The 18,980-nt window shown below is 42.7% G+C and overlaps 1 protein-coding gene and 1 non-coding gene across 3 annotated transcripts in view; one reads left to right on the top strand and one right to left on the bottom strand.

Moving 5' to 3' along the window:
- Window positions 1-18,980, top strand: part of LOC110522748 (plexin-B2) — a 245,207-nt gene that overhangs the window by 141,821 nt on the left and 84,406 nt on the right. The gene's annotated exons all lie outside the window — the stretch shown is intronic.
- Window positions 5,016-5,068, bottom strand: LOC118945899 (U7 small nuclear RNA). Its single transcript, XR_005041054.1, has one exon. It is a non-coding gene; the product is annotated as a U7 small nuclear RNA (small nuclear RNA).

Consider the following 18,980-nt stretch of genomic DNA (forward strand, 5'->3'; position numbering starts at 1 on the left):
TTCTCAGTGTTTAAATACACCTAGAGGCACCTTATATTCTCAGTGTTTAAATACACCTAGAGGCACCTTATATTCTCAGTGTTTAAATACACCTAGAGGCACCTTATATTCTCAGTGTTTAAATACACCTAGAGGCACCTTATATTCTCAGTGTTTAAATACACCTAGAGGCACCTTATATTCTCAGTGTTTAAATACACCTAGAGGCACATTATATTCTCAGTGTTTAAATACACCTAGAGGCACCTTATATTTTCAGTATCAGAATGTTTAGTTCCTTCCCAGACAGGGATCAAACATGTCAGCAGAAATCTCTCAACCCATGATTGATAGGACTCTGCATCACATTGATAGGCCTGTGTATCTCTGATAAAAAAAAAACTATCTACACCTCTCACTTATGTCAGGTTGAATCTCCTGGAACTGCAGGACTGGGGGGATTGGAGAAAGGAGCATGCCATGCATTAAAAACCCTATGTCATTAGAGCCATTCCTGTTCCAGGATTCCTACTGAGGCCTTGTGATTGCATTGCCCTGGTTAGACTGTGTGTGTGTAACCGATGTGAAATGGCTAGCTAATTAGCGGTGGTGCGCGCTAATAGCGTTTCAATCGGTGACGTCACTCGCTTTGAGACCTTGAAGTAGTGGTTCCCCTTGCTCTGCAAGGTCCACGGCTTTTGTGGAGCGATGGGTAACGATGCTTCGTGGGTGTCAGTTGTTGATGTGTGCATAGGGTCCCTGGTTCGAGCCCAGGTTGGGGCGAGGAGAGGGACGGAAGCTATACTGTTACATGTGTACAATATGTATGCGTGTGCGTGCATGTGTGTAACAGCGTGGCCGAGTGGAGACGGAGCGAGAGAGAAGGATTTTTTAAACAAGTCAGGGCACATCTGGTTTTGATTGGTGGGGGAAAAAAGGCCCGCACTGTGTTCTGAGAACTGGCAGTGCCTCTACAACTCAACCCAGGACAGCACAGTACAGTGCAACACTGGAAAACAGACAGGGAGAACTGAATAACACCGCCCCCCACCACCCCTTATACCCTGAGTCTTTGCCAATTCACATAATCCCACATATGTTTCCAAGTACTGTATACGACTTCCTCCCTTCCCACTATGCTATGGGAGAGGGCAATGAGGTAGGTAGCCTGGTACAACTAGGACTTCTAGTCCCATACCATGGCAGTTCTGTGTTTTAGGGAGAATAGTACCCTGGAGGCAAATGAACGTCTCCATGTCTATCTGTTTGCTCTTTGTCTTGTCACCTCAGAAGTATTGAAGAGGCAGAGAAATTGTGAGAGGTAGCACTGGAAAGCAGGTGAACACTTTCCCCCCCTGAGGGTGCTAAAATCAGCTATTCTCCATCTGTTTGATCAGAGAGGGGGAGGAGAGGGGGTGGAGAAGAGGTGGAGGAGGGGATGGCAGGTCACAGATTGAACGTGACAGAGAAGCCCTCCTCTGGCTAGAGAGGAGAATACTGCAATTAAAAGTGACGCTGTGGTTAACACCAGCAGACGCCAGCAGCCCCTGCAGCCTGACCAGCCTGCCTATTCTCATTCAGCCCATACTGTAGTTTTGGAGTGCAGACAGCATTAAGGTGTGTCTGCCTGTATGAGTGTGAATGTAGCCTTAGCCGCTTCAGGAGATAACCTTCCTCGTTAAGCGATTGTCTTCATGGTTGAGGCAAGGTCTGTCACCTCTGTGAATATAGCTCAGATTGAGATGGAGTGTGTGTGTGTTTGCCCTTGTGAACCTACTTTTATACACAGGGAGCATGTGACTCTGTCTATACCTGTGGTTTAGAGGCACTATTCTTCTGCACAGGGCTGTTCTGAAAGGAGTGTTTGGTTGAGAGGGACTATGAGTCCTGTTACTCTATCCAGGGCTGTTCTGAAGGGAGTGTTTGATTGAGAGGGACTATGAGTCCTGTTCTTCTGCACAGGACTGTTCTGAAGGGAGTGTTTGGTTGAGAGGGACTATGAGTCCTGTTATTCTATCCAGGGCTGTTCTGAAGGGAGTGTTTGATTGAGAGGGACTATGAGTCCTGTTATTCTGCACAGGGCTGTTCTGAAGGGAGTGTTTGGTTGAGAGGGACTATGAGTCCTGTTATTCTATCCAGGGCTGTTCTGAAGGGATTGTTTGGTTGAGAGAGACTATGAGTCCTGTTATTCTATCCAGGGCTGTTCTGAAGGGAGTGTTTGGTTGAGAGGGACTATGAGTCCTGTTATTCTATCCAGGGCATAGCCATGCAACGTACAGACCTCGTTCTACCATGTAACACAGTGATCTGTTTCCACCCAATCCCTTTCTGATGGGATTTCACAAGCTGCCAATAATCCACAGGCAATGGCAAGGATACATTTTCTCTAACACTAAAAATAATGTAGTTGCAAACAGTGGGAGGAAGCTGGGACTAAGCAGAAATTAAGTTTTGCAGAGCAGCGTTTGAGGGGATTGTTCATAGAAAACACAGGAGAGAACATCCATTTGCATGCCATTTTCCACAGCACAGGATAGTCTACAGAACTTAAATGCACAATGCTGTTTTCACTTCCACATTGCATGGAAAATTGCTTTAGTAAATAAGGTGCTGAATAGGAACGGCAGTAGTTACGGTTGTGAATTTACTACAGTGTATTTATGGCCTTTTCGTGCAGTGTACTGTGTGTAACACTTCATGCTTCTTTAAGTTATAGTTATGTGCTGTGCTGTGACGGCAGTATTATAGAGCATTAATATTCAAATTGCATTGTAATGAGATAGAGAAATAGAGAGATGGAGAGAGAAGTAAAAGAGCGAGATGGGGGAGAGAGAGAGAGAGAGAAGTAAAGAGCGATATGGGGGGAGAGAGAGAGAAATGGATTTGGCCCTTTTGATTTTCAGCAACTCACGCAAACTAAAATCTCAATTCATATGCGTCTGCTGTGGCTGCATTTTTTGTCGCTGTGTTGATGAAAAGACTGTAAAGTTGGACTGTTTGCTCTGGGAGGGATGGATGGAGGGAAGGATTGAGGGGGGAAATATTAGATGGACAAACCAAGTCCTGTTCTTATATAAGCTCAGATATTGAGTGTGACCTGCTGCCACTTTATCTTGCCCTCTGCAGATTGCATTCCATAATCTAACCAGACAGATTTTCTTTAATGAAATCCTGTAAGAATGATTAGAATAAAAACACTTCTGAATGAGCAGGAACTGCTTTAAAGATAGAGAGCCTTTGGCTTTGCTTTTGCCACTGTCTACTCCTCTAGTCAGACATTTGGTCTTGATGCCACTAGCCTCATTGGGAGACTGAAATTGGATTTGGCACCGTATGATGTTTTCCATCTTAAAACCAGTGAACCAAACCAGTGAACCAAACCAGTGAAAGACTAAGTCAATATTTACTTCCAGCCTGTCTTTCCGGTAATTCTTTAGTTGATTCTGCTTAATTAAATTCAATAGCTTTGTGGGACAAAGCTTCTCCATTTAGTATTTATGTCTATCATTTGGGTCAGGTGGTGGTTGAGCATCTTTCGTCGTTGTTGTAAGACAAATATAAAACATTTAGCAACAAGATGTAGACGTCCTGTGAAAGCAGAGACAAACACAATCAGAAATAAAAGTGCACGTCAGCTCAGCATTACACGGGCAGAACAAATGCCTCCCATTGATCAGCAGTAAGAAAACAGGGAGACTCAGTGATGGGGGATAAAACACCAAACCATCCACCGACCAGACTAGGGTAGCCATCTCATCCTGCTAGACCAAATGAATCATCTTAATGAACTTTAATTATGTCCCATGAAAATAGATAGAAACAAACACACAGTTAGAGAGGGGGAAAGAGGGAAAAACAGGGGAGGAGGCTTACAGAAGGTGGAATTCCTCTGGCACCACCGTCGTCTCCATTAGAGGGCTGTTTTGGTTTCTGTTCACCACTGCCGTGGTTACAAGGGGGAAACAGGAGGGAAAAGGGGAGTTTTGGTGCCAGTTCTGGGAGTCTGAGGTAAACCCTTCCTGTCCTCCCCTCTCCTCCCTCTATGTTGCCTGGCTAGCGGTTTAGCGTTAGCCTCAGGCAGCCCTTCTCCAGACCACTGGGCTGATAAAGGAGCGCTGGCATAAATTCCCACATTAAAAAAATACTATCTATACTATACTATGGTATAAATACTATAGTATACTGTGGTATACTTACTATAGTATACTATGGTATAAATACTATAGTATACTATTGTATACATACTATAGTATTCACTGTAGTGTTTTTAGAGACTTTACTGTAGTATTGTGTTAGGTGCCTCCTAAGAAGAGGTAGGTGCAGGAGTCAGGAGCAGGAGAGCAAGGAATTCCAGTTTGCACAGTCATTTATTATAAGTCCCAACCCACCAACAACAGGCGGGGAAAATCACAAAACACACATAAAGTCCACGGAGTATGCTCCATAACACTAAATGTACATAAACATGGGTACGAGGACCCGACGCGCACCTATACAACAATCACACTACACTGACAATAAAACAATCTCTGACAAAGACATGAGGGGAAACAGAGGGTTAAATACACAACAGGTAATGAATGGGATTGAAAACAAGTGTGTGGGAAGACAAGACAAAACCAATGGAAAATGAAAAAAGGATCAATGATGGCTAGAAGACCGGTGATTATTTTAGTGTAGTAAAATAACTGTAGTATACTGTTGTATTTACAGTTAACTATAGTATAAATAGTGTAGTAAAATAACTGTAGTATACTGTTGTATTTACAGTTAACTATAGTATAAATAGTGTAGTAAAATAACTGTAGTATACTGTTGTATTTACAGTTAACTATAGTATAAATAGTGTAGTAAAATAACTGTAGTATATACTATAGTAAGTAATGTAGTGTTTCTGCGGACTGTAGAATACTGCAATATTTATTATAATGTTTTTGCGGACTGTAGTATACTGTTGTATTTACTGTCGTTTTTTTGCGGACATTACTGTAGTATTTACTATAGTGTTTTTGTTTTATTATCTTTGACATAGAAGTGGAGGCTTTCTGGTTCAGGAAACCTACTGGAGAAATACTAAAAGAGCACATTTTCCATAAGCTGTAGGTAGGTAAGACTGGGGTCTAAACTGAGAGTTCAGTGCTTCTGCATTTTTCTATAACATGTATGCAACACGGTATATGGTTTATACCTGGAATGTAGGTTTCTCACTTATGGGTGGCACAAATTGTCATATAGGGAGGGGAATGGGCAGGGTATATGCAGATTAAATAATGTATTTACTATAGTTTAAAAAGTGTAGTATTTTTGTGGACTGCAGTGTTTTTGTGGACATTAATGTAGTATTTACTCCAGTGATTTTGGGGGGGGGATAATACTGTAGTATTTAATATAGTATTCTACAGCATACTACAACATTATATAGTAAGTACTACACATGATCGATGGATACAATAGTGTGTATTATAGTATACTACAGTTTACTACAGAATTCTATATTAAGTACTCTAGTATTCTATAGTAAACTGTAGTATTTTTTCATGCGGGTTAGCAGCCAGCGCTGACGTTAGGCTCCCATCTCCAAGACACCCCCCCTCCCAACCGATAGTGTTCCACAGAGAGGAGGGTGCTGGCGGCGCGGGAATTCATCACTTTGCTAAAGCCCCCAAACACTACGTTAGCATTAGTGCTCAAATGGAAAAATGTGTACAGCACGCCAAATGTAGCCCCCATTGGTTCAGTGCTAAAAACCACTGGCGCACCCCACACCCCCTCTACATTTTGTTTGGGTATCTATTAGCCTTGGGGCCAGAGGAGAAATAATTTACAGTACATGAGGTTGATTGATGACACAAAGAGTTGCTGTTTGGGCGCTTGTCTCATCACTCGCTCTCTCCCCAGACATAATACACTTCCCGCAAGGGAAACACACACCAACCAAAACACGAGCTGAAATTGTTTCAAGAGACGTGACACTTAAAGTTCAAAACATGGCTGGAGGCTGGTCAGAAACATTGTGCTGCTGAAATCTGATTGGCTGGGCCTGGCTCCCCAATGGGTGAGTCTGCCTGCCAAGTGGGTGGGCCTATGGTCATATGAAATCCATAAATTAGGGCCTAATGAATTCATTTCAATTGACTAATTTCCTTATATGAACTGTAAAGCAGTAAAATCTGTGAAATTGTTGCATGTTGTGTTTTATATTTTTGTTCAGTGTAATATTGCCAAAATGATACGATATATGGTAAAACATGATATCTGTTTTTTTCCCATCACTAGTACCAAGATGGATCTAGTGTAAGCCAACCTTGGGAGAGCAGCTCTTCTTGAGTTAGCTGCTACATCGACTGGTGGGTTTATAGAATGTTAAGGGGATTAAGAAGAAACTTGTGGAGAATCCCCTCTAATCCATGGGCCCTCCTGATCAAAGGCACCCAGATAGCTTTGACTTTAACATACTTCCTTCTTCTCTTCTCTTCCAGAGCCTCACTGTAGATTTTTCCAATTAAATGATTCTCTGTAGTGTGGGTTGCCTGATGGTTGGACCGTGGCATTCTGAGAAAGAAAGTGAGAGTGTGTGAAAGAGGGTGAGACTGAGAGAAACCAGAGACACTGGGAGGGAGAGGGAAATTATATTCTGTGTGGCAGGCTACTAACGCTGTTCTGTTCTGCTGTGATTCCTTGGCAGTGATTGGTCGGACTAGGGAATTTCGAAAGCCTTAGGTTGTCCATGTGTAAGTTTGTCTCTGAGGTCTGCTGGTCAATTGGTCATAAACCCTTCAGTGGTCCATCTCCTCATACTTTAGAAATATGAACTCTCCAAAATAGCCCAAACCTAATCTCTTTGCCCACCTGTCTAACACAAAAACCCTGCTACCAACAATAATAATTGTGAGTTCTATGCTCTCCCTTCACATGTTGCTGAGGGGAGAGTAAGGAGAGAGGGGTTTGATGACGGGTGGTGGTAGCTGGGGTTTGGCCGAGGTGTGATGTCGCCATCCTTTGGGGGGATCCAGATTCAATTACAGAGGTATAAGATGAGCTTTGAGTGAGAGACTGAGCTCACAAACACATACATTCATGGTGTAAGACGGATCTCACACGCACACATTCACAGTTTCACATCCCATGTTTCAGACTGAACATCAGTGTTGGGCTTTAACAGGACTTGTTCAGTCTTGACCATCTGTTGGTGGACAGATCGCTTTATATTATCAGCGCTCAGCTGCTGTACATGTCTTATAGTACTGTGCTATTGTTAGGCTACACTATGTACTGAATACTAGACTTGCCTAGTTAAATAAAGGTTAAAATGTTTTGTTTTATTTAAATACTGTAAGTAGTGGCTCTAACCTAGATAACATTCACCATTCCACTAAAAGCTCAGCTGAGACTTGGAATTAACCATCACACCCACTCTATCATGGAATGCCTGCAAACAGGGGGAGAAGAAACAAACAAACCACAGAAACAACAACAGTGGATGTGGGAGATGTAGGCCCTGCAGCATACTCACTGTGATCCTCTATCTTAGGTGGGATAGGAGGACAAGACAGCTTTATTCAGTCTGTCTGTGTGGATGCTCTCCAGAAAGGCACGAGGTCAGCCTCTGTGGTATTGGCTGGAGGAAGGGTAGGGGCGGGAAAATAAAGGGAAAAGGTGTCAGAGGAAAAATAAGAGATGTTATTGTGTCTTTGGTATTTCAGAAAATACACAATAAGACTGGAGGGGATCTGAAAAGAGAAACTGAGTGTGTCAAAATGATAGCGTTTCACCTTAGTAATGGAAGCTTCGCAACAGAAAGAAATAGTTAGGAAATAGAAAGTCACATGGCTGTTGGTTGCCTTAGAACTGATTGCGAAAAAATTGTAGGTAAAAAACAAAATGTTATAGAATTTTTTTAAGTCTTCTCCTGCTTCAATTCCATGTGTGAATGAAACTCAATGTGTGCGTATTTGATCAAATACAGAATGCCTGGAAGTTGTCCATAAATGGGGACTCTCTACTTGCAAAACTCAAAAGTGTAGAGAACGGAAGTAGAAGTTGATAGATTTTTAATCCGACAGCTTTTCAAAAATGCCATATTGAGAAAAGCTCGAGTACAGAATGGCGCTGGGAATCTGTCGTTGTCCCATCAGAGTTGCCAGCAGCAGAGCTGTAAGTGATGATAACAGCAGTTGTTACCCATTCATAATCAACATCTGTATGTTGGCTCTTGATAACAAGCCATACATTTATTTTATTGTCACATACACCAGATAGGTGCAATGAAATGTGTTGTTTTACAGGATCAGCCATGGTAGTATGGTGCCCCTGGAGTAAATGAGTGTTAAGTGCCTTTCTTAAGTGCACATCGCTAGATGGTGCCACCTTGTCAGCTCAGGTATTTAAACCAGCAACCTTTTGGTTACTGGCCCAATGTTCTAACCGCTAGGCAACCTGACGACCTAATAAAGTTGTAAGTGTCCTTAAGCACTGCCAGCCGTGATTAGTTTGACATGGCAGCAGCAGCCAAAGGGGGGAAATCTATTCTCTGTAAAACTCCTAACCTTTCAACAATTTACCCTCCCTTTAACTTTTGTTTACCAAAGCTGAGGCTATTTAAATCCACTCCAATCTGGTCTTAGTCTTCCAATCTCTGACCTAGCATCCTCTGTCTGTCAGGCCTGGCTGTTCCTTTAAGGACAACTTCTCTTCACTGGTTATTTTCTCTGGTTGTCCTTGAACAACATTAGAGGTACAGCTATTGGCCCCAGAGGCACTCCACGTGGCACCTCTACAGTTGCAACTCCAGTTCTGTGATTATTGTACAAATGTCCACCGTGTTCTACGCGTTGACAGTGATTCCACACGAAGCCCCCCCCCCCAAGCCAAGTCCACCCGAAACAAACTTCTCCCAGTAGTTTTCCCCCCTTAATAAAAGAATGAGAAACTAAACTTGGCTGTCCTGTGTTATCTCTGTCTTTCCATGGCACTGCAGCTCTCCCAGGCAGCCATGACAGGATATTGATGTGCCTCTTCTCTAGAGTCCTCCCTCCACCCCCCCCCCCCGACCCCACTCCACCCCACACATGCATCCTACTTCACGACAGAGAGTTCGAACCCCTGGTGAAAAAGAGCTGTCAGCCACCCTCCACTCCCGAGACCACAGAGTTCAGATGTCAGAGGGCCAGGGTGATTGAAAATAAACCCAACTCAAACTGGAGACCTGTGCATCCTCTCCTAACATAAGTGAGTGCCTGTCACCATTGTGTTAGCATCAACACTTTCTCAGCCTATAGGATTGGGATGGGTTACTGCTGGTGGGTGGTGGTGCATTGTTGTCAGTGCCATGGCTATGAGGATGTGGAGCTGGTTCAACCCCTGACCGGTTCATCTCGAGCGGGATGAGGGGGAGCCGACTGGAACAGACTGGAGCAGGAGATCAGAGCGCTGAAGTGGAAAAATGACACTTTTATCAGGGCTTCTGAGTAAACAGTCATTCATGCCTAGCTCAGAGTAATTTTCAGAGGATGACGCGAGGCCCAGGCAGGCCAGAGTGGGCCCACTGCTGTTTGGGGGGCACTGCCTTTTTAGGAACAAGGAGGGATGGAGGGAAACTCTGAGTTGAGGATAAGAAGATGCCAGATTTCAGGTGCACTTCACTGTGACTTCATTTCTTGGAGAGGGACTGAAAATCTTTGCCATAATCTTCTAATATCAGAAGGAAATCAACTGAACTAGGACCTCTTAGACCAGAACACCAGCTAACCTCCATACTTATCTCTCCCATTCCTTCCCTGTTATTTTCTCTCTCTCTCTCTCTAACCCCATCTGTCTGAACTGTGCCTATTTCCTCCACTCACTGACCTCATAAAGACACAAGTAAGAGGATTCCGTCGTTTGTGGTGTCAAACCAAATATTCCATATTCCAAGTGCATATAGGACAAAGAGCTTAGATATTAAACATGTTATAATATGAGGCTATGCTGTATGACGTAGACTCAAACTCACAGCCATAAGCTTCTTCTCCATTTATCCCTGTTTCCTGCATCACACACCTTTTCCATACTACATAAAAGGAAGTGACTGTATTTACTGTATACCAAATTTAAAATATATATAATAACTGGACATAAAAGATTGTCAAAATACCAGCAAATCAGCTCCATGTGCTTTTAGTTTTGGGAATCTGTTCCATAGTAGTCCCACGCATATTAGAGAGATACATGTATATGTGATCGTATACAAATATAAGCAAGGTTTGAAATGATGATGTTTTAGTTAACAGTATATCTGTTTGGGCTTCTTGCGGTCAATCTGCAGTCTACAAATGATTTGTAATGATGTTCTGGCCCCCTGACCGTCTGCTCAAAAAGAAATAGTAGCCGCGGCTGAATCTAGTTGATGATCCCTGATCTATACCGTGTGTATCAGGATATTCTGTGTTGTGTGTCTTTTTCCTAAGCCCTTATTGATTATTTTGCTGTTTTCTGTTTTTATACAGTAGTTCAATAATGAAAAACCCAAGCCAGACCAATAATCCCCCACAACAGACATGCAATCCCTGTAGAACATGTTACACTATAAACACTACAAATCAAATGTTCAAATCAAATTATTGTGGTAACATACACATGTTTAGCAGATGTTATTGCGGGTGTTCCTAGCTCCAACACTGCAGTAATATCTAACAATTCACAAAAAGTGAAAGAATGGAGTTAAGAAATATATAAATATTAGGACGAGCAATGTCAGAGTGGCATTGACTAAAATACAGTAGAATACAGTATATACATATGAAATAAGTAAAGCATTATGTAAACATTATTAAAGTGACCAGTGTTCCATTATTAAAGTGACCAGTGATTCCATGTCTATCTATATAAGGCAGCAGCCTCTAAGTTGTAGGGTTGCATAACTGGGTGGTAGCTGGCTAGTGATGGCTATTCAACAGTCTGGTGGCTTTGAGATAGAAGCTGTTTTTCAGTCTCTTGGTCCCAGCTTTGATGCACCTGTACTGACCTCGCCTTCTGAATGGTAGCGGTGTGAACAGGCAGTGGCTCGGGTGGTTGATGTCTTTGATGATCTTTTTGGCCTTGCTGTGACATCGTGTGCTGTGGGTGTCCTGGAGGGCTGGCAGTGTGCACTCGGTGATACATTGGGCAGACCGCACCACCCTCTGGAGAGCACTGCGGTTGCGGGTAGTGCAGTTGCCGTAGTGCAGTTGCCGTAGTGCAGTTGCCGTAGTGCAGTTGCAGTTGCATCTGTAAAGGTTTGTGAGGGTCTTAGGGGCCAAGACACATTTCTTCAACTTCCTGAGGTTGAGGAGGCGCTGTTGCGCCTTCTTCACCAAACTGTCTGTGTGGGTGGACCATTTCAGATTGTAAGTGATGTGTACGCCGAGGAACTTGATGCTTTTCACCTTCTCCACTGCGGTCCCGTCAATGTGGATGGGGCGTGCTTTCTCTGCTGTTTTCTGTAGTCCACAATCACCTCTTTCGTTTTATTGACGTTGAGGGAGAGGTTATTTTCCTGGCAACACTCTGCCAGGTCCCTCACCTCCTCCCTGTAGGCTGTCTCACCATTGTTGGTAGTCAGGCATACAACTATTGTGTCGTCTGCAAATTTGATGATTGAGCTGGAGGAATGCATGGCCATGCAGTCATGGGTGTACAGGAGGGGGCTGAGCATGCACCCTTGTGGGGCCCCTGTCTTGAGGATCAGTGAAGTGGAGGTGTTGTTTCACCACCTGGGGGCGGCTCGTCAGGAAGTCCAGGACCCAGTTGCACAGTGCGGTGTTCAGACCCAGGGCCCCGAGCTTGGTGATGATGATGATCATATTTACAACAAATATATTAAGGGAAGGAAGGACATGTAAGACTATATTGGATGATCTTATAATGTTTTGATAGGATCTGCTGAATGACATACAGCATCACTGACCTTGATACCTTTGTGTTGTTTGCCCCAGACAACCTCTAACAGTCCAGTCACATCCCAGCAGCACACCATGGATCTGTCATTTTATTGTTATTGAAACAGGATTATATTCACTGATGATGGAGATTATGGCACAGGAAACATAAGTGATGATTACTGTACTCTGTTTTGCAGAACTAAGAACAGAACAGATTGTGAATTGTATTGCAGGTTTAAAGGGGGATGGCTTTGATATTTGTTGTACTGCCTAAGTATAGACATTTGGAGATATTTGTGATTACAAAAATGAAAACAAAATGTTGCTGTGACCTTTAACTAAAATATTACGGCGGAGAAAATACTCAAATTCATGTAGATTGTTTCTTGGCAAAGGCACACTGGTAGTTTGGTTAGTCTGTTTTGTTTTCAATCTTTCTGGTCGTTGAAATGTGAGCCACTCTTTTCTCTCTGTTACCAAAACTGTGTGTGTGTGTGTGTGTGTGTGTGTGTGTGCGTGTGTGCGTGCGTGCGTGTAGAAAAGCTATGACAGTCAGTTGTCTGCCTCCCTGACTCACAGAATCTGATACTCTCCTAGTGGAATGGCTGTGATCCCCCCCCCCCCCTCCCAAGTTTCTGCCAGGCTTATTTCTTCCCTCATTCTGCTCTGCTGCCTGTCTTAAAGAACATCCTCTCCTCTCTCCTCCTCTTTAATTCCAGCACACTACCGCCAACATTCCGCAGATTTAATCAGTTTATTTATTGTGATAGAGATTAACTCTGCTAAATTGACAACCCACCCACCCAGAGAGAGACAATTCTAAACCTGCCAGGCCCTCATGATAAAATCCAGCAGGAAAGAACGTTTTGATGAGTGGTCGGACCAACTCCATGTCCTTCACTGTGTGATGAAGATGAACAGGTTTTCAGAGCAGACATCAACTTGATCAGTGGCTACATGGCTGATTTGTGCTGTTGCTGAATCTTGTTGATTTGTAAAAAGGAATTGGAAAGAAGGCAAAGGCAAACATAGTGTCTTCATATTCTACAGCACATTAACATTTGTAGAACTTTGCTCAGTGGAGACTGGAGAGATCCAACCTGATTCCTTCCTCATGATGATTGTCACTCATGGTAGAGCTCAGGGTGGGAGGATTTCATTTCACTGCTGGTAGTAAGCTTAGAGAGTTCCTCATGCGAGGAATGTTTTCACACACACTAGGACCAGAGACAAATACAGAGACAAGATAGCTCTGCGATGGATAGCAGCTGTCTTATGGGCTCCTGACCAATTCTGCTATTTTGTATTTATTTTTTACTCTGATCTTAACATTTTTTGTACATAATGTCTCTGCCATCATTTCCTATGACCAAAAACAGCTTCTTGACATCAGAACAGAACTAACCTCAATTAGGATAAGTATTGAAGGTAGTGTGATGTTACAGCTATCTTTAGACATATAGCCGGTACCCACAACTGAGGTATATAATTGTAACACACCCAAACTAGGCCTAGCTGAAATATGTAAATGATCAATGAAAACACCAGGTAGCCTATTGTTGTGGGAAAGATGCGTCCGTAACAGATTGCCAAATGGTACGGATTTATAAGGATAATATTAACGTTGTTACTCTGTTTTTGCCAGACAAAACCATAGAAAATTAAACATGTTTACTGGTCACTAATCTGGATATGTGCTTCTTACTCTGCCAGTGCTGATGACTGGTCATTGGTCAACAGTCAAGACATGCAACTTTTTGGTTCTGAAGCACAGATGAAATCTTTTTGAAACAAGAATTTGGTGCAATGCCATGGGCCAATGTTAGTGACCAGATCAAATAAGGTATACATTTAAAATACAAATGGTAGGCTATAATCTATGTAGCCTAGTAAAATATGTCATATATATGTCATAATAATGTCATATGTCATAATATATATTTTTTAAGAAATTACACTCGCAACCCCCCAAAACCTTCTCACTGCGCTAGCTCACCCGGCCTGTGTTAATTGACAGTTTGCTGGTCCAATCAAAGGGCTGAGTATGTGTTTCACTAGCCAATCAGTTTTTTTGCAAGTGCGATACTGTCTCTGTCTGCATATGGAGAGTAATCAACGTAGACTGTGCCACAAAATGAGTGACAAAGTCCAAATCATGTGACTCGAGTCCACACCTCTGGCTTGATCCCTTCCTGTACTCCCTGTTCAACCACAACTGCTTGGCCCCGCATGACTAAAAACACTCAAGCCTTCCAAGCCATAGACTGTTCTCTCTGCTACCGCATGGCAAGCGGTGTCAGTGCACCAACAGCTCATTTAATAGCTAATCAAATGGCTACCTGGACACAATCACACATACTTACACTGACACGCCAACACACACACACACACACACACATGTTTTCAATAACTCTCCTACACTGACTTGTACTGGACTGTACCAACACACATTCTTACACTGACACCCCAACACACACATACCAACACGCACGCTACATACACCCACACACACACATAACACGCCAATACATGCATACTGACGCTACACACACACTCTCACACTTTCATACTCACCACATATGGTGCTGCTACTGTCTATTATCTTTCCTGTTGCCTAGTCACTTTACCAGTATCGATATGTACATACAGTGCCTTCAGAAAGTATTCATACCCCTTGACTTATTCCACATTTTGTTGTGTTAGTCTGAATTAAAAATAGATTTTTCTCAGCCATCAACACACAATGACAAAATGAAAACATGTTTTTAGAAATGTGGGCAAATGTAAAAAATAATATGAAATACAGAAATACTATATCTAATTTACGTAGGTATTCACACCCCTTTTCTATGATACTCTAAATTGAACTAATGTGCATCCAATTTCCTTTAATCATCCTTGAGCTGTCACTACAACTTGATTGGAGTCCACCTGTGGCCAATTCATTTGTGTGGACATGATTTAGAAAGAAACACGCCTGTCTGTATAAGGTCCCACAGTTGACTGTGTATGTCAGAGCAGGAATTCCAAGGAAATGTATGTTGATCTCCGAGATACAATTGAGATGAGACAAAAATCTGGGAAAGGGTCCAAACATCTTCTAGATTGTCGAAAGTTTCCAAGGGCACAGTGGTCTCCATTATATGGAACTACCCAGACTCTGCTTAGAGCTGTCTGTCCGACCAAACTGAGCAACTGGGCAAGAAGGACCTTGGACAGGGAGGTGACCAAGAACCAACCCTATGACCACTCTGACAGAACTGAAGAGTGAGATGGAAGAACCTGCAAATAGGACAACAGTCTCTACAACACTTCACCAGTCTGGGTTTAATGGGAGAGTGGCCAGACGGAAGCCGCTCTTGAGAAAGGCACATGACAGCATGCCTGGAGTTTACAAAAAGGCACATGACAGCACGCCTGGAGTTTACAAAAAGGCACAAGACAGCACGCCTGGAGTTTACAAAAAGGCACAAGACAGCACGCCTGGAGTTTACAAAAAGGCACAAGACAGCACGCCTGGAGTTTACAAAAAGGCACAAGACAGCACGCCTGGAGTTTACAAAAAGGCACAAGACAGCACGCCTGGAGTTTACAAAAAGGCACATGACAGCACGCCTGGAGTTTACAAAAAGGCACAAGACAGCACGCCTGGAGTTTACAAAAAGGCACAAGACAGCACGCCTGGAGTTTACAAAAAGGCACAAGACAGCACGCCTGGAGTTTACAAAAAGGCACATGACAGCACGCCTGGAGTTTACAAAAAGGCACATGACAGCACGCCTGGAGTTTACAAAAAGGCACAAGACAGCACGCCTGGAGTTTACAAAAAGGCACATGACAGCACGCCTGGAGTTTACAAAAAGGCACAAGACAGCACGCCTGGAGTTTACAAAAAGGCACAAGACAGCACGCCTGGAGTTTGTGAAAGACTCTGAGATCATAAAGCAAACAATTCTGTGGTCTGATGAGACAAATTGAACTCTTTGGCTTGAATGCAAAGCACTATGTCTGGAGAAAACCAGGCACAGCTCATCCGTCTAACACCATCCCTACCTTGAAGCATGGTGGTGGAGCCAAATAGAAGCAAATTCTTGATGAGAACCCGCTTCAGTGCAAATCAAATCAAAGTTTAAATCAAATTTGTCACATACACATGGTTAGCAGATGTTAATGTGAGTGTAGCAAAATGCTTGTGCTTCTAGTTCCGACAATGCAGTAATAGTAATCTAACCTAACAATTCCACAACTACTACCTTATACACACAAGTGTAAAGGGATAAAGAATATGTACATAAAGATATATGAATGAGTAATGGTACAGAGCGGCATAGGCAAGATGCAGTAGATGGTATCGAGTACAGTATATACATATGAGATGAGTAATGTAGGGTATGTAGACAAAGTGGCATAGTTTAAAGTGGCTAGTGATACGTGTATTACATAAAGATGCAGTAGATGATATATAGTACAGTATATACATATGAGATGAGTAATGTAGGGTATGTAAACATTATATTAAGTGGCATGGTAAGTGGCATGGTAACTTCGACCTTAGACTGGGGGCGAATATTTACGTTCCAACAGGACAATGACCCCAAGCATACAGCCAAAGCAACACTGGAATGGATTCAGAATAAGAATGTGAAAGTCCTTGAGTAGACCAACCAAAGCCCAGACCTAAATCCCATTGACAATCTGTGGAAAGACTTGAAGATTAATGTTCACCGCAGCTCCCCATCTAACTTAACAGAGCTGGAGAAAATCTGCCAGGGAGAGTGGGAGAAAATCCCCAAATCTAGATGTGCAAAGCTGATACAGACATACCCAAGATGACTCAAAGCTGTAATTACTGCAAAAGGTGCTTCTATGAAGTATTAACTCAGAGTTGTGAATACTTATGTAAATGAAATATTTCTGTGTTTAATTTTCAATACTTTTGCAAATATGTCTAAAAACATGTCTTCTCTTTGTCATTATGGGGTATTGTGTGTAGATGGGTCAGAAAAAAATTGATACCTGTTGTTTACGAAGCATGTGACAAATACAATTTGATTTGAGGTATATGACTCTGACTAGGACTAAAGTGGTGGTGGACTGACCACATGGAGAGAATATGCACCTTGGTTGAGTAACTCCGTGTGTTGCTACATACAGTACATCCATCAGGAGTCACACGCCATCTGAACCTTCCTGATCCTTCGATAGCATCGCCATGGTAACGATCACACGTCAAGAGGTACTTGTCAGTTGCCAGGAAGAAGATTCCGTTTGCCAGCCCGCCTGCATGCCTCTCGTCTCGTAGAATAAGAAATGTCTTCTGAAGAAATGTACCAATTAAGGAGACAGCTAGACCAGCTGCACCACATGCCACATACAGACATATCCCCCAGAATACTGCAGCCTATCATATCTGTCTGGAAGAATTATCACTATCACTGTTCAACTAGACACTAATACACTGTGAGACTGAGAATAGAGTGCTGTTCTTCACTGTCTGTCTGTCTGTGGATTGTTAATGGTAGCGTTGTGGCGTCTAGCTGGTGAAAGCTACGGCAGCTTTTTGTGAACCATTGCCTCCTGGAGAGCAATGTACTTGGGCTGTAATTGTGGCTTGAAACATTACAGACTCACTCAGCTGACATTTGGTGAACTTTCCTCACATCGTTTTAGGAATTTTGATCAGCGTGCCTGTAGAATCTGCAGATAAACAGAGAACAAGCTGAGGTGAAACATTCCTCGCTCTTTGGCTTCGTCTCAGCTGTGTCTTGTCACCATGGAAGATCATTATGTCACGTCTGAGATGGGTTTAGATGAAGGAAAGAAGCAGGAGAAAAGTAAGGGAGATCCTCAGTGGAGTATATAGGTAGATCACCTGGTAGAGATAGCCGGGGATATCTCTGTCTTCTCAGTGGGTGAATCAGCCTAGGGAATGGAAAGTAGTGGTGGCTTTTGTCTGGCTGTAGGCTACTGCTTTTCATTGATAGTGCTGTAGGCTAGTGCTTGTTGAGTTGTTCATGTTTTCACTGATAGTGCTGTAGGCTAGTGCTTGTTGAGTTGTTCATGTTTTCACTGATAGTGCTGTAGACTAGTGCTTGTTGAGTTGTTCATGTTTTCATTGATAGTGCTGTAGACTAGTGCTTGTTGAGTTGTTCATGTTTTCATTGATAGTGCTGTAGACTAGTGCTTGTTGAGTTGTTCATGTTTTCACTGATAGTGCTAGGCTAGTGCTTGTTGAGGTGTTCATGTTTTCACTGATAGTGCTGTAGGCTAGTGCTTGTTGAGTTGTTCATGTTTTCACTGATAGTGCTGTAGGCTAGTGCTTGTTGAGGTGTTCATGTTTTCACTGATAGTGCTGTAGGCTAGTGCTTGTTGAGTTGTTCATGTTTTCATTGATAGTGCTTTAGGCTAGTGCTTGTTGAGTTGTTCATGTTTTCATTGATAGTGCTTTAGGCTAGTGCTTGTTGAGTTGTTCATGTTTTCATTGATAGTGCTGTAGGCTAGTGCTTGTTGAGTTGTTCATGTTTTCATTGATAGTGCTGTAGACTAGTGCTTGTTGAGTTGTTCATGTTTTCACTGATAGTGCTTTAGGCTAGTGCTTGTTGAGTTGTTCATGTTTTCATTGATAGTGCTTTAGGCTAGTGCTTGTTGAGTTGTTCATGTTTTCATTGATAGTGCTGTAGACTAGTGCTTGTTGAGTTGTTCATGTTTTCACTGATAGTGCTTTAGGCTAGTGCTTGTTGAGTTGTTCATGTTTTCATTGATAGTGCTGTAGACTAGTGCTTGTTGAGTTGTTCATGTTTTCATTGATAGTGCTGTAGACTAGTGCTTGTTGAGTTGTTCATGTTTTCATTGATAGTGCTGTAGGCTAGTGCTTGTTGAGTTGTTCATGTTTTCACTGATAGTGCTGTAGGCTAGTGCTTGTTGAGTTGTTCATGTTTTCATTGATAGTGCTGTAGGCTAGTGCTTGTTGAGTTGTTCATGTTTTCATTGATAGTGCTTTAGGCTAGTGCTTGTTGAGTTGTTCATGTTTTCATTGATAGTGCTGTAGACTAGTGCTTGTTGAGTTGTTCATGTTTTCATTGATAGTGCTGTAGACTAGTGCTT

Source organism: Oncorhynchus mykiss, chromosome 4 (genome assembly GCF_057628025.1).
Source record: "Oncorhynchus mykiss isolate SJ-2025 chromosome 4, ASM5762802v1, whole genome shotgun sequence".
NCBI lineage: Eukaryota > Metazoa > Chordata > Actinopteri > Salmoniformes > Salmonidae > Oncorhynchus > Oncorhynchus mykiss.